Here is a 17,224-nt window from a genome sequence, read left to right as displayed (position 1 = left end):
TAACGTCTAAGATGGCATCCAAACTATTTTCTTTCTTTGTGTGTGTATATGTGTGCGTGTGTGTTTAAATCTGAATTTTAGTTATTAAACAAATGTGATCTCATAGGCAGTAGGGGTTCCTTGAGAGAGATGTGTAACGTTCTACAGATGAGGATGGTTGGCTGCAGAGTGTAGGAGAAATACACACTGAATATCATGTACCTCTTTTCCCATTGGGAAAACAGAGATGATGCCCAGCAGTGTATTGTGGGCCCTGAGAAGCCACAGGAAGCAATGGCCTGGAGGCAGGCCTGAGCACAAGAACTATGCATTTATTCTCTTTTCAGTTCTCTGTGCCACTGAGAACACACCTGAGGAGACAGATAGGTTATCGAGGCTATAAAAACCCGAGATATGTGGTGTGAGACTCATTACTTGCTTTTACTGTCCAAACAATAAGGAAGAGTAATTTGTAAGTATTCTTTTTACAGTGGTGTTGGAAAGGAATTCCTCTTCCTCATTCTTAGCGATAAAAAGGCACCCATGAGGATAAGTGGGAATTGCATCATGAATTTTTCCTTTGTCCTCAGCAGGATCCTGCTTCTGCATTTGCTAAAAGTGGGATTTATGTGAAATAGACTCCTATACACTCTAAAAGTTCACCTACTGGCACAGATCAAACAGTAATGGCTGTGTGATAAAATACTTCTGCCCTTATGATGTAATGGAACCGGCCTAAATGTAAATGCTTCAAAGTTCTTTTCTATCTTTGCTTTCCCCAAAGTACAAACCATTTGCCCTTTTATCTTAGTTTCCTGCAGCCTTGCTCTTTGCACCTCTCCTTGGTTTATGTTCCTGGTGATTGGGTGTTGGGTTTGAAGAACTTTGTATAGTATGACAAATCCCTAGAATTGACAAGTTCTTTAAAAGTTCATTGAATCCTTCTCTTTGTTCATCTAATCTGGGGCTTCACCCAAGACAGCTGAGGTGTTACCATACTCCTAAAGATGCACTGGCTTGGAGACTGACTATTATGACTATTATGGGAGTCTCGTCACCCCTCCAAGTTTGTATGCTACAGTCCTAACTCCCCAGTAACTCAGAATGTGACTGTATTATTTCATGATACAGTCTTTGAAGATCTAATTAACTTAAAATGAGACCATTAGGGTGGCCACTAATCTAATTTGACTGGTGTCCTTATAAGAAGTGAGGATTGAGGACAGGCATGGTGGCTTATACTTGTAATCCCAGCACTTTGGGAAGCTGAGGCGGGTGGATCACTTGAGGTCAGGGGATCGAGACCAGCCTGGCCAACGTGGTGAAACACAGGCTCTACTAAAAATACAAAAAAAAAAAAAATTTAGCTGGGTGTGGTGGCAGGAGCCTGTAATCCCAGCTACTTGGGAGCCTGAGGCAGGAGAATCACTTGAACCCGGGAGGCGGAGATTGCAGTAAGCTGAGATCATGCCACTGTACTCCATCCTAGGCAAGAGCAAGACTCCGTCTGAAAAAACAGTGAGGATTGAACACAAACAGGCACAACAGAGGGAAAACCATCTGAAGACAGAGGAGAAGATGGCCATCTACCAAACAAAATGAGAGGCCTCAAAAGAAACTAACCCAGGTGACACCTTGATCTTGGGCTTCTAGCCTCCAGGATCATAAGAAAATAAATATATATTGTTTAAAACTGGGTGATTTGCTGGCAGCATCAGCAAAATGATATGGAAACTAAAGCCATCAGTTAGTTTACTGTTAGGAGAATTCTAGGTCTTATAAAAATATCACTAGCCCTAAATAGTGGACTTTTATTGTCTTTCATGGAAAGGTTAGTAAGTTCTTTAAAAATATCCTGGATATTGGCCGCGCGCGGTGGCTCAAGCCTGTAATCCCAGCACTTTGGGAGGCCGAGAGGGGCGGATCACGAGGTCAGGAGATCGAGACCATCCTGGCTAACTCGGTGAAACCCCGTCTCTACTAAAAAATACAAAAAACTAGCCGGGCGTGGTGGCGGGCGCCTGTAGTCCCAGGTACTCGGGAGGCTGAGGCAGGAGAATGGCGTGAATCCGGGAGGCGGAGCTTGCAGTGAGCTGAGATCCGGCCAGGGCGACACAGCGAGACTCCGTCTCAAAAAAAAAAAAAAAAAAAATCCTGAATATATTAAGGGACTGTGGAGTGTTAGACGTACAAGGCGTATAGATACTACTATTTCAACCACTTTTTTTTTTTTTTTTACAGATGAGGAAACTGAAACCCAAAGAGATGAAATGACTCTTCCAAGGTCACCTGCAAGTTGGAAGCCAAGCAAAGATGTCCTGTGTCCAGGACACAGGTCCTGGACCCCTGGCCCTTTGCTTCCTTATACGAGAACAACTCAAAAAATTTCTAAAGAAACCAATGCTTGAAGGTATAATGAGAATCCGGTGAGTGGGGAGTGGAGTATGGGAGCATAGGTTACCAGGATATGGTAGTTACGGGTTCCAATTTTCCATGATAATAAAAATTGTGCAATATTTTAAATTATTTCAGACCAAACAGTTGTGGGCTTATGTTTCATAATCAATTCAGAGGATTCCCTGGACTTTCAACAATCTACCATTATCTAATATGACAATTTCTCTCCTCGTGGAAGTTGGGAGGCATTTCAATGGGCTCACCCTGCCATGATGCACCCCCCGATCAGGCACATTGCTTTGCGTCCCCCAACATGCTTCCTTGCCTCTGATGCTCTCCCATATGCCCTCATCTGTCCCCCATCACACTGGCTTTTTGCCCTACACTGTTTAGTCTCACAGTTATCTTTTTCTAGAAGCTCTTCGAAGGACTGAAAGTGCTATATAAACCAAAAAGTAAGGAAAGATACAATTTCATTATCTTACTTTTTTTTCTCCCTTTTCCTCTTTTTCTTACCAACCCTCCAATCTCTCACGTGGAGAAGTGGTGGCAGGGTTTATAAAGAAAAGTCAAAGTGCTAAACTTCCTCACTCTAAGTCCAGTTCTCCTTGTCACTGGAGCACATTTATTCTATCCATTTTCCTGCACTCTGGTGACCACTAATGCCAGCCACTGGGAGCCAAAGCAAGGGCCAAATCAGGTGATGGTGTAGATGCCTGCAGAGGCTCAGTAACAACAGATGGAGGCCAAACCTGCAATTTAGGGGTTAGATGAAGCCCATTTAATAGAGCACAGAGGAGGGGCCCTAGCTGAGCTGGACTGGGATTTCTCCAGCTATCAACTGGAGAGAATTGCCTACGTTAACCCTCTGACTTCTTAGGTTGAGGTTCTCAAAATGAGGTCTGTGGACCAGCTGCATCAGAATCACATAAGGGCTTACTAAAAATACAGATTCCTGAACCTCATTCCAGACTTATTATTTCAGCAGCTTGCCAAAATCAGGGGTCGTAGCCTTTAGGATACGATTTTAGTGTCTTTGTGTTTCTTTTTTAAAAGCAGTAAATAGAAATTCTATAATATCAAGGGACTTTGGCCAAACAGTTATTTTATTACTACTTTAAAATAAAGAATTATTTAGTGTTACTTTAATATTATTCAGGCTGTTTTGGTTAGGGGATCCTGCCTGTTTTTGACAAGTACTAAAAACGTTTATGAAATCAGAATCTTGGGGCTCAAGCCTTAGGATCTGCATGTATGTTAAGCTCCTATGTGAGTCTTACACTCACTACAATTGGAAAACTACTTCCTCTAGTTTTCTTTCTCAATCCCTTTGGTTGATATTTTGGGGAAAATGAAAGAAATAAAGGGAAGGAGGAGATGAAAGAAAGTTTATCCCCACTTTAGTCAACTAGGTTCAATTTGGTTGGCACTTGCCCTACTAAACAGATATGCTATCACTACATTTTGCTCTACCTAGCATCCAACCTTCTCTCCTGTTTGAGGTGAACCATTCACCATATGTATATAGTATTCTTGGGATACAGTGCCCTGCTCCTCTGGATAGCTCAGGCAGAGAGGGCTTCTCTGGTCCCGCCCCTTGGTAGTCAGGGCTTTGAGCATGTGAGCATACTCAGCCATTTGATGCTTCCACCAGGATATTGACCCAGGGGTAAGTGATGGGTTTATAGCTGTGGGAACAGCATCCAGCAGGAGCAGTGACAACAGCTTGGCCAGATCACATTGCCTAACTCAACTGATAATGATACCATTTAATAATTAAATAATTTGGTATGACAGAAAGCCCTGAGCTAGTCATTGCAAAATTCTATCCTAACCCTGGCTCAGCCACTGGTGAGCTGCCTGACTCCAGGCAAGTGACTTCATCCTTCCAGGACTTATGTGAATCATTTATAATAAGGAAAATCACTGTCCCTAAGCTGCTTAGTAGAATTGTAGTGAGATTCAGATTTTAAATATACGTGTGCTTTGTAAACTACAGAATACAACAGAAATACTAGAAAGTAAAATTTTTAAAGTTATACTACTCTTACAGAAAAAAAATCTCTACTCAACAAGAGGTATTTTTTTAGAAAAAAGATTATTTTCTTGTGTGACTTTTTAAAGTAGCATTCAATTTGCTGATTTTTAACATCACGGGTTTTTATATTTTACTAAGTCCCTGTTGTTTCATCTGTTATCAAACAGGCAAATTCCACAATGGAATAAAAGCATTAAACAAAATGCTATACACACTATAGTAAAAGCCAATGGCTTTTCTCCTCTTGAAAAACAAACAAACAAACAAAAAAGCCAAAAAACTTTCCATCCATTTCCCAACAGCTGTTGCTTTTTAGAGAAACCAAATATTTTTGGAAAGGGCCACAGCCATTCTGGATTCAAACCATTTATAAGCTTTGGAAATGTAACATGCAGTCAGCTTGCCAGTTTTAATCTTGCACTTCCATTAAACACACCACAACTGCATCATAAAACAGAAAAGGGAAGAATTTATAAACAAATAAAGCAGTTAATTGGGGCAATAAAATAGCAGTTCCCTCCCAAGTGTGGAATTGGTGTGTCTCAACCCACAGAACTCTGAAAGCTGTTCTTCAGGGGGTCTAGCAACTGCAAGAAACAAATATAAATCAGAGATTTCAGGAGTACTCCTGGGTCCACAATTCTTAGCTCCACACCCGTGTCCTCAGCCCCTTCTGAACTCTCACCTTGCATTGGCTACGAATAAATAGTTCCAGGGAGATGACCAGTTCCAAGCCCATCACTCTCCTGATCTCCGTTCCATAGCCAGGGTTCTGATTAAAAAATAAAATGCTAGAAGATCCATAGTTATGGTTTTGTCTGCCACAGAACAGTTAGTGGAGGGATAGAGCATTGTCTCAGATGTGCTTCTCTTGCATGAGGTGTACCCGTCTGAGAATCAGGCAGGCACAGACCTAACTGTGCCGGCCCTCTCGTGCACTGTCGAGGAAAGAGCAGACTTTGTAGCTACAGGAACCAGGCTGGAATCCCGCCATTGCCTTGCACTTGCTTTATGATCGCAGAAGCAAAAGCAAGATCTTTATTCTGAGTTTTATTCATTCAACAGATCTTTATTAAGCACCAACTACATACCAGGTGCTGATCTTTAAGTTTTTTAGCAGTTGAATGTGGATACTAAGTCCAGACCTCAGAGGGTTGTTGTGACAATCAAATGAAAATATGTATGTCTGTATGTGTGTATATGTGTGTGTGCATTTATGTATGTAAGATATGTATGTGTACCCTAGCACACGGTATGTTCTCACAAGTATTCACTCCATTAAAGCAGCAGATAAGAATAAGCAGTAAATATGTTAGAAGAATTAAAACCGTATTTCATAGTATTGTTTTTATTCAAGAAAGAAAGGGAGACAGAGAAGACTACTAGTATTTTCCCTTATCAGCGAGCCCTGGCTTCACTCATGTGAACCGCAAAGTAGTCAGGGTGGAGTGAGGGGCGGCTGTGGCTGTGGGATAGAATGGAGCCAACTGGGCCATGTGAGGTACACTCATGACCTTTGCCTTCTAACACTCAGGACCTGCACTCTCTCCCACCTCTGGAAATGTTTACAATCCATTATGTAATCAGATGCACACACACTATCTAGCAGGAAATTGTGCCTCTTCACAGAGGCCTGGCTTTTGGTATGTTTTGCTTAAACTCTTCAGAGATAAACTGCCATTTACCTGTTTAACAGCCCACATAATACATAGACTAGAGCTGTTCTCTAAAGATGCTCAGCCAATGACTTGTAATGGTTATGAACAATTACTTTTAGATTTAAAAGGGAATGAGATTAGTACATGGTACCCTTATAAACTATTTCCTAGGTCCTAAGTCAACCTAAGGGGAAGAATACGCGGTAGTCAAATTTGTGTGAGGCCTACATCAATGTTTGGTACTGCTTGAAATTTTTCTTAGACGTAGCAACTACACACAGGCTGCTGCCTCAGGAAATGCCAACCAGGACATTAACGACTGAAGTTAGAACCGAACATTAGCCCTAACAAAATAATAAGGGGCATAGGGAGAGAAAAATGACTTAATCTCTTCTTCAGGTTAGTATCTTAAATATTTAGAATTCAAAGATTTCTAGGCTATATGGGCAGTATTGTGGATTATCTGGTTTCCAGATAGACTGGGTTCACTCAAACCTAAATGAACCTTTTATTCTTGGAAGTATATATGGCAGAGAGATTGAATCCACGTGTGTCTCATTCATTTGCACACTGACTGTAGAAATATCTTTAAGTTATACTCTGGAAAAGATCCATAAACCTTAAGCAAGTATACCGTCTCTTCCACCTAAAGACCTATTGAGACCCATGAGTGGCAGTGCCTTCTTCTTGTCCCTAACTCTTGCCAGCTCTTGTCTCCTCTTACATACAAACAAAGCTCAAGTGAACCAGGAGTCATTTAGAAGGCAGTCAGAATGCTGTCCTTTCATCAGCTCACCTGGTGCTCTAATAAAATATCCAAGAGGCTCACATCTGGTAGGTAATAAAATCCAGAGTGGAATGAGGATGCCTAGCTGCTGAGGTGCTCTAGCCACTAAACAAAGCCATGGCAAGATTATGTCAACCATAGCAATGCCAGGATTTTAATGAGGCAAAGCTGAGAGCCCTCTTTACGGATATTTTTCCTGTCCTAGGTTCACTGGCTCTGCTGCTCCCATGCTGCCGAGTGCTCCACACACAGCACCATCAAACTGACTCACAACCCAAGCAAGGAAAATGCTTCTTAATATGACAGAATCAAACACAATAACACTTATCTCCCACTCCCATGTCCCCAGGGTGGTGGCATTGAAGGGTGGATCTCCTTTTTTCTTCACCTCGTCTTAGTCTCCCAAATAAGAATAAATGTTAGATCTCCTTGCAGGAAGAGACAGCTATGCCAACCACACAGGACGTGTTCTGACTGTCAACTGTGATGGATGAGATTCTGTACATTTAATAAATATAAATGTCATAATCCAACCATCAAATTTAATAAACAAAAATACCACAAACCATCTTTCCTTTCTGCTCCATGTGCTCCTTTAAAGCTGATAACATTAGAACACATCTTGCCCAAGCTATAACCTCACCATCTGCCTGGCTCAACTTCTGAAGACTTGGTATGGGCTAGAAAGAAAAGCAAATGACTTCACACTGAGGAAAGAAAAAAAAAAAAAACCAGAGGGGGAGGGCGGAGGAAACTGGATGGATGGCTTTTCTCACTCCTCCTTTTCCTTCTGACCCATTTGTTAACTCTAGAACCAGATGTAACTATATGAGCATTAGTTCAACCCTCAAGAATTATTAGGAAGGCAGGTCATAGGGAGCATTTTTTTGCATGAGCTACACAAACTAAAAAGCATGTTTTACCAACAGGCTGAGTTGCTCATTTCAATGCTTTGATTTGGAAATGTGTGCAATGAGATGCAGAAAGTAACTGATTAAGGATACACTTTCTTCTGATGTCAAATTAATAATAATCATAACCACAACAATAAACACATACCAAAAAAATAGTTTCATTCCCAGGGGATACAGAAGGCAGATTCAAAGCTATAACTGGAAAAGTTTCTTTATGCTGAGGTTTAGGAAACCTTAGTGGCTAAGGGAATGCTGAAAACGATAACCAAATCCAAAGAACCTTAGATAATGTCTCACACCATGAGGGAGCGAAAGATCTGCTAGATGCAAACATTTTAACATGCTCTTTTATTGAGAGCCTGCTGTGTCCCACATACTATATATACATTTTTACGACTTAATCTCATTAAGTCCCTTTAGGAATACACAAAAAAGATACATTTAACCCATTTTAGTGACTGAAGAGTACAGAGGCTATATAAAGTGCTCAAGTTTACAGCACTAAGATTTAGTAGAGTTGAGATTCAAGCCTAGGTCTAACTTACCCCAGAGCTGCTACTCCTTCCTTTCTGGGATACCCCAGTTTTTCTTTGGGGAGCTAATCCTCCCTCACCATCAAACCACATATTTTGACCATAATTCCCAGTTCCAGGATTCCCATTTACGCCATCTGGCTTGGAGCACATGTTCATAGCTAGTATGATATGAGTATGTTATCAAGAAATGGATTCAGACGCTCTAGAGATATTGGTGGCTAGAGTGGTTGTAGGTTGGAAAAAGGACATTTCCTCACACCTAAAAATACCCAAGGTGTTCAAGTTCAATCAAAAGAGATTGTGAGTTTCAGGATATGTCCAATGGTTGCTGCTATTCTCATTTCCCATCAGAGATCCCTAGGCAGGACTCTGTGCAAACATCTGCATAAGAAAAATCATTTCACCACTTCCAGGTGTGGTATAATTTTCCTCTCTTTAGTAACCAACCCACATGCTTCATTTCTTCCAAAGCACACTTCAAACCTCACATCTTACACATATGCTTCCTCAGGAAGCCAGAGAAACTGAGTGTCCCTACTTGATTTCCAAGAGCCCAGCCATTTCATTCCCTTTCTGGTTCTATGTGTCTTGGGTTGGCCAGGTCCTGGAGCTCATCTCAGTCACTAGCAAAGTTACAGTACCCCATGACATAACTGAAGCAGCAGAAATAAGGGGGGTGAAGAGGGAGTTGAGGGGGTGAAGAGGGAGTTAAGGGGAGTTGAGAAGTATCTCTGCAGATTTGCTGGTCCAGGCAACCTCACTGGAAACTGAGTATCAACGGTTCTTTAATATATACAACTCAGACACCTGCAGTGCTGGACAGTGAGGGGAGGCAAGAGGATGCAGACTGAGCAGTGGGGTCTTTTTACTTGAGCCAAAGTCTCCCTACATTCCCTTGATACACAGTGGAAAAAAATAGCAATGGAAAAAATCTCACAGAGATTCTGCTACCAAATTACTACTGGGACATCACATTGTGATCGAAAAATTTTATTTGGAGCTGGGTGGGATCTCTGATTACAAAGGGTCTCTTTCTCTTCTTAGTTTTGATTATATTGCAAGACATTTTGCTAGTGTCACAAAAATTTAATAACTTCAGTGTAACAATTATCATTTTTCCTCTTGACAGAACTCTTAGACAATGGGAAGCAGCAGTACTCAGGACAATTATTGCTGCTTACCAGAGAGGCCAGCAGGGGTGGACAGAATTCTGCAAGAGACAGTCCATGCCCTGAAAGCTAGGAATCTAATTTACCCAAAGGCCATGACCAATGCTATAGTTTAGAGACTTCTACAATTTTCCTAGCATGATCTCATACCTTGAAGGTCAACATTTACTATTGTGAATTCTTCTCTGCAGAGTCTTCTGATTAAAAAAAGAGAGAGAGGTGGGAAGGGGGCGGTGAATGAAACCAAATTTTCCACCTCTAATACCAAAATAAGACACATATAAATGTTAGCAGCAGAGAGGTGAGAAAGTGGAGGGGAAAAAAAGACAGAATTCATGCCTCTCTCTTCTGTTCAGATTTGTCCTTCTTTCCTCGCTTATGCTTTCAAAAAGGACTAAGAGATGCATGCAACGGATCCTGCAGGTTGCTCACGGAAGGCTTCCTCCCCTCTGGACTGTATTGACATTAGTACCAGTCAACAGCAGAAGAATTTGGCATCTGCTAATTACTATTTTTTTTTTTTTTTGAGACAGGATCCGCCTGTATTGCCCAGGCTGGAGTGCAATGTCACAATCTCAGCTTACTGCAACCTCTATCCCCTGGACTCAAGAAATCCTCCTGCCTCAGCCTCCAAAGTAGCTGGGACCACAGGCACACGCCACCACACCCAGCTAATTTTTTGTATATTTTGCAGACACAGGGTTTTACCATGTTACCCAGACTGGTCTCGAACTCATGAGCTCAGGCAATCTGCCTGCCTTGGCCTCCCAAAATGCAGGGATTACAGGCATAAGCCACCATGCCCATCCTGTTAATTACCATGTTAAATTCAGAATATTAAATCATGATAGCCTGATGGTCTGCCTCCTTAGTTAAACCTTACAATATTCATGTCATTTTAACTGTTTTCCATGGATGCTGGAATAGTGAAAGGTTAAGTATGTCACCCAAAGACACACAGCAAGTACTTAGAAATTAATCCTGGGCATCTGGCTTCCTTCTAACTCTACATGGGTTAGCAATGGCTGACTAGGCTGGGAGCAGTGGCTCACACCTGTAATCCCAGTACTTTGAGAGGCAGAGGTGGGCAGATTACGAGGTCAGGAGACTGAGACCATACCGGCTAACACAGAGATACCCCATCTCTACTAAAAATACAAAAAATTAGCTTGGCAGGGTGGCACATGCCTGTAGTCCCAGCTCCTCAGGAGGCTGAGGCAGGAGAATCGCTTGAACCCGGGAGGCGGAAGTTGCTATGAGCCAAGATTGCACCACTGCACTCCAGCCTGGATGCCAGAGTGAGACTCCATCTCAAAAAAAAGGCTGACTAATAGCAGACTTATTTTGAAAATGCTTGCTAGCTATTTTTCCATCAGTAGATGTTACCTGGTAGTTTGCCTCATAAATATTGTATCGTTACGATTCCTAAGATCTCTGTCAGAGTTCTTAACTTTTATGACAACAGGCAACTTAGAACCACTTTGCCATACATTAGTCCATAATGTACAAAATAAGTGATTACAAATGGGTTGTAGCTATCTAAAGCATGTCTGCTAAACAACTGACCCTGGGCAACAGTGAGAATCTGAACTTGAGTGCTGCTTCTGTGAAATGAAATGAAATCAAATGAGAAGGGCTTTCTGGTTCTTTGTCTCACAGTGAATGGCTACAGCAGCCACTTTTCTTTTTATTAAAAACAGCTTCTTGAAACAATAAACCCCACAAAAAAACTATAAAAGACAAAAATACAAATATAGTCATTTTCTAACAACAGCTATTGCACTGTCTGCTGAATGTCTCTATTAGAGTAAGCTGAATGTCTAGTTCTCTAAATTTTAATTTCTTTGTATTCCCAAAGCAAAGCAACCTCATAAAGAACTAAGGCCATCCCTTGAGGGTAGAGAGACCCAGAAACAAATTACTCTTGGGGATATTACCATTCAAGTTCCCATTGAAAACATTTTTACACAGAAGAGCCCAGATTAAAGTAAATTTCAAGGGCAAAAAAGAAACCAAATTTTAGAAATTCAAACTTTAGCAAAGTTGCAAATAAAAGGATGAAAGGGTGTTGCTTGGGTGATAGTGAGAAGTTTAGGCATTTTTTTGGGTATTTATTTTATTCATTTTAATCCTCTGTCTTTTCCACCAAGGATTGGAGATGGCTTACAGATATATAACAAAAAATAATTCTTAAAAATTGAAGGAGTCTAACTAAATATTTTGCATAAGAAACTCTAAGTGATATTAAGAGAGAGGAATGTAGACCATATGGTAATGCAGAGCTGCTCCCAAGCTTCCTAGCAGCCACAATAAAAGGGGAAACAATAATTTATAAGACTCAGCATGTCAACAAGACATCAGCAAACCAAAAGTTCAGGAGAATCACAATTCCTGAAACTGAGACTGGAAGCATTTTCCCCATAGCTTCTCATAAAGAGGATGCTCAACAGCATCCCAACAGCAGATACAACCAGGAGCTCCTGCAGGCAGGTTCATCTTCTGGTGTCTGCGATGGGATCAGGCCAAGGTCTGATTTAGTGAGCATAATTCTAAGGAAGGTGGGTTACTATGATTGTTCCAGAATAATCTAAGGCAGTGGCTTCAACCCTGGCTGTGCATTAGAATCTTAACTGGGGAGCTTTGAAATATCCTGATACCCAGACCATACCCCAGGCCAATTAAATCAGAATCTCTGGGGATGGATCCTAAGGGCCAGTATTAGAAGAAAATTAAAAACAGTTTCCCCTCTTAGTGCAGTGTGCAGACAGTGTCAAGAGCCATTGTGATCAAGAAGTACCCTTCTTTCTCCCATAGACACTGCCCCAGTTCAGCCTCAGAAGCAGAACACACACACACACACACACACACACACTGTGAGACTTGGGACAATATCCAAGTCCCAATGCAGGTTTGAGTTTTCATTTCCTCCTGTCTTTGCAAAGGATGGTTCTGGCTGTAGCCCTCTTCCCCGGAAGCCTCTCCATACTCTTTGTGCCTTGACTCTGACCTAGCTCTTGCTGTCAATCTCCATACATTAACTTTCATCCAGTGATAATGTGAACTGTAATTTTTAGGTAGGCATTTGTCTCTTTAGTCACAGTCACACAACACAGACACAACTCATAGTTTTTCTTTTCTGTTTATAAACCATGTAGACCCCCTCATGCATTTTGATAGATACCATAGAATGGATAACTCAGTACCCACTCCAGTGCTTCCCCTCTACCATTTCCTCTGCTTCCACTAGAAGGGCTGGAAAATCAACATACCTACCCAGCTTCCCATATCACCAGGGTGACCACACAGCACTGTCCTGGTCATAGATACCAGCAAGGCCCCTAGAGAATACTCCTGTTCCTAAATAAAAAGACAGTGCCTCATCAAGAGAAGGTTTTTCTTGTCTTCCTTCTTCCTGCCTGGGAGCAGCCAATTTTCAATCACACAGATGAAAGGACATACCATGCATGGAAAGGGAACCAGGGTGACCACACAGAGCAATGGCGCTAGTCCTAAACTCCTTACCCTGGGACTCCTTGTAACATGAGGAGAATAAACCCCTGCTACATACAATCACACGCAATCCCGGCCAACACACAATATTGCTAGACAAGCTCATTCTAACAGAGCTTTCAAACAGCAGTTACAATCTTCTATTAAATAAACCTAAGGTACATACGTAGATGTAGGCATAGCCCTAAATGACTGACAGATTTCAGTAGGGAAGTGGAGTGTGGTGGCACCCACCTGTAGTTTCAGCTTTGCAGGAGGCTGAGGCAGGAACAGCACTTGAGCTCAGGAGTTTGAGGCTACAGTGAGCTGTGCTCACACCACTGCACCCTAGCCTGAACAACAGAGCAAGACCTTGTCTTAAAAAGAAAAAAAAAAATCAGCAGGAATAAAGGATTTCACTAATCTACCCAATTCCTTCTCGTCGGCTACAAGTTAATACAACTGTGCCTTTTTCTCTGCCCTAAGAATTAAGAACAATAGGGAGGCTCCTCCTGTCCCTGGAAAGGAAAAACAACTTGTTTTGTAATCCAAGGATTACAGAGGAGATGAGTTAAATTCACTAAGATGAGAAAAGGCCTTAACAGTGAGAACTGGAGATGGCCCAATCCAAGGACAAAGAAGGATCCTCCCAACACAAGAGAGGAAACAAAGGGTTGTGACAAGTTCCTCAAATGACAACCTGGGTGGTAAATGAGGATAAGAATCATGACTCTGAGGGCTGGCAGGGTGCCCTATGGGTTGACCCAACCAGCCCTCTATGCCAATGCTGAGCAGTGCTTCATTTAGCAGAAGTCTCATTACAAAGATTAAAGCCACCATGAGCTAGAAACACAGTGTTTTAAATTTCTTGGCACCACCTAAATTCCAGGGTTCTTATATAATTCATTGGAGGGGGAAGGGACCCCTTAAATGATAGTGAACCTGCTTTGTTAAGTGGAAACTTAGAATGAATATGACTGGGAAAAACAAAGAATTGTGAAGGTTGATGGTTCTTGCATCTGAGCACTAGAGAATTCATTCCTATTTCCCAGTTGATTATGAAAAGAGGTGCCTATTCTGCTGCATAATCTTGGGAGCAACCCAGTAGCTAGGGAATTAAATTTATCTGAAGATAATTAAGCCTTGGAGTAAAGGTTCATATTTGGTTCTGATCAAACTAGATAAAGGGTTGAGGAGGCCACGTTTCCCTTCTGGTGATGCTGTGGAATCACAGAATTGGAAAACAGAAGGAACTTGAAAGATCATCTGGTCTCACAACTCATGGTGTTCGAACAATGCCTTCCCCAACATCTCCATCAATCGTACCCACTCAAACCTTGACTTCCAAGCTCAAGGTGCTGTGTTCCTACCCTGAAGATACTAAAAACAGGGAGGTGAGAAATGAGTGCATAAAGGTTCGTAACAACTTTGGTTTTGGTGGGAAGTGGAGCAAGAAAACAGAGTAAAGTCTGGAGTAGGAGGTTGTCCCCAAGGAAAAAGATCTTGAGTGAGGGCCTCTTGGAAGTGAGAGTTAATAAAAAATAGATCAAAAGATATTCAGGGAAAACCTTGGTAGAGTGGGGACGGACCACCAGTTTCACAGTGTTGCTGTGGACTGATTGTCAGGGGAGGGTCATACAAAGGGCTAGCTGAGGTGGCCAACAGAAACAAGAAAAAGGATTTAAAATATGTACTAGATGGGCAATGCTCTATTCGCAATTTGAATCCTACTTCCTCTTTTCCTCTGTAATATTAATTTTCCCCAGGAAGATTGTTGCATTTCTTCTGGAGTTTTGAAGCCATTAGGAATGCTCTTAAGTTTTTCCACCACCTTTGTCCACCAATAAACCTTACTGAATTCGGCAGCAGTCAGCTCTCTGAACATTATGTAGGGGGTATGAGAGGAATTTGAAAATTTTATGGTCTGGAAAGTGGGCCTTAGCACTTTAGCTTTTATTCTTTCAAAGATCTTATAAATCCCTCTTCATTTAGCAGTTTTCAAGGAAGTGACAGCTTTTGTTAGTCAGGCTAAAGTGAGATTAGAAGTAAAAATTTTACCCATTAATCCTCACTGATTAAAGTGAAACTAGAAATCAAATTGTTACCAACTGTGCACTAATTTCAGCTTAATTCTTTGGCAAGAGGTGTTGGAAAGTTTCAGCTGGCTGCACTAATTCACAATGCCTTACTACTGATGGCAGCATGTCAAGGTCTCCTTCCCTCCTGGGCCTGGGGTGTGAACAATGACTATTTCAAAATCAGTCCAGTAAGATATAAACATTAAATCCTTAGCTATGTTGTTTCTCAGCCATCAGTTTCACACCACTCTCTCTCCTTATTCGCCACCAGCCTCCTCCCACTCCACCAACAGTGATGAAAACATATCTCCCCAGAGACTACAAAATCACAGCCGAATGGCTGACCTCTCCGCATCAAACAGAACGTCTGCAGCATCAAAGCAGGTGTCGCCCCACGCAAGCCGTTTCTATTACAGCACTGGGAGTGGAAGAGAGTCTTCATACCAATAAGCCACGTCAATTCATCAATCAAAATGAATGCATGCACTAATTAAACTAGCAAAAATATAAAAAGGCATTTGTGTTGCAGTCAGGGAGAACAGCATGGGGAGGGAGACACGGAGTTAAAATTCAGAGGAAGTGAAAACTTGACAGGCACAGCACCAAATACAGAAGGCAGTAATATAGTATAGCATAGTAAATATAATTGATAGTATTTTCTTACCTCAAAAATCAACCAACAAACAAGTGGCTCATACACACACACACACACACACACGCACAGTGCCCTCTGAATTGTGAACATTCACTGAGGAGGCCTATGAGCAAAGACAAGCTTCTATCTCTCTTCTTCATATCACTTCTACCTTATTACTGAACATTTCCCCTACTACTTTCGATGGCTTTTCAGGGCCAGTATGAACAGTTGTATAGTTAGTGCACTGCACAAAGGCTCCAAGCTGAGGAAAGAATGGAGGATAAAATTTAGTCCATGTTCCAATGGCCAAGTCACATGCCTTTGGCATGAAGTTGCTGTAATCAGGAAGTGGTGCTTTTTTCTTCATATAAAGGTGTCCTCTGCTTGTGCACCCAGTGTCCTCAAAAAGCTTTTGTGGTGCTTTTGTGCACCACAAAAGCTAGCAGTGTCCTCATCCTCGCTTTTATTTACTTCTTTGTCCTTCTGTTTCTTCCTTCTGAACTTTGAAGACTTCAACTGTTTCTGTATATGATAAATATTTTAACAAAAAGGAAAAATCTCAATTATCCTCTGAAGCGTTTCATCTATATGACACCAAGAATCCACATATAAGGGAAATATCTTAATGCTTCGTATTGTGTAGACAAAACATTTGGTTGATCAATTTAGTTCATGTTTCTTTCAGATGCTTAAGTATCATAGAAACACTATCGTACCCACTCACAGGCTGAGTTCTCCTACATAATGTGCAAACTCATTTTTTCTAGGCTCAAAGGACCAAATTCAATATATTAGGCACTGAGAAATAATAGACAGTTTTTCTCTTAACACTAAATGAGTAGCGTTTAGCCTATCTGCTAAATATTATGGGGAAAGTACTTTTTATCTTTAGTCCAATAGTTTGATGTTTCATTTGATAACAAGATATTTTTGTTGTCTTTTGTCTGTGTCGTAGAGTAGAAAAACTTTCAATATTTGCCTCAATATATTCCAGTTTCATAGTCTTTCAGTACACTGTTTTCTTTTAAAGCCTGCCCTTGAATCAACTTGAATGAGCTTCTTAAGGCTGTCAGGATAAACAATTTTCCCAAACTCAGTTGTCTTTGTTTGAAACAATGATTGAAGTTATCTTTGTTTGAAGACAATGATCATAATGCATCACAGATTTCATTCAGATCTACTTGCATTGCCAAAGCACTCTATACATTACCACGTGGTAGATGGCAAACGCCATTCTCTCCATTTCCCAAACAGAGAAGCAGCGGCTGGCCAAGTTAAATGGCAGGTCCATGGTCAGTGAGTCAACAGCACAGCAGAGAATTTTCCAGATCTTTCCAAAACTGGCCCCAGGCAACACACTTGGTGCACAAGGGGTGAAAACTGAAACTCTTTTTCCTTTCCCCAAGGCAGACTGTGAAACTGTAAGGATGAGCTGGCATTTTGTTTTATTTTTTTTGTAACAAACTGTTCTTTTCACGGCAGTTGGCCCTGGGGGAGTTTCAAATAGCACCACTTGGCTGCAGCTGTGGGTGTGGCCCCACT

At 41.5% G+C, this 17,224-nt stretch overlaps 1 long non-coding RNA gene across 3 annotated transcripts in view; it reads right to left on the bottom strand.

Annotated features, from left to right (window-relative positions):
• LOC106992627 (uncharacterized) overlaps nucleotides 1-13,500 on the bottom strand; it is a 320,901-nt gene extending 307,401 nt beyond the window's left edge. For all 3 annotated transcript variants that reach the window (XR_013401885.1, XR_013401886.1, XR_013401887.1), the window contains exon 1: nucleotides 13,223-13,500. This is a non-coding gene — a long non-coding RNA (uncharacterized LOC106992627). The remainder of the gene's footprint in view (nucleotides 1-13,222) is intronic.
• Nucleotides 13,501-17,224: the final 3,724 nt, after the last annotated feature.

This window comes from Macaca mulatta, chromosome 12 (assembly GCF_049350105.2).
Source record: "Macaca mulatta isolate MMU2019108-1 chromosome 12, T2T-MMU8v2.0, whole genome shotgun sequence".
Lineage (NCBI taxonomy): Eukaryota > Metazoa > Chordata > Mammalia > Primates > Cercopithecidae > Macaca > Macaca mulatta.
The sequence above is the reverse complement of the archived record's forward strand: the minus strand, read 5'-3'. Positions and strand labels throughout refer to the sequence as shown.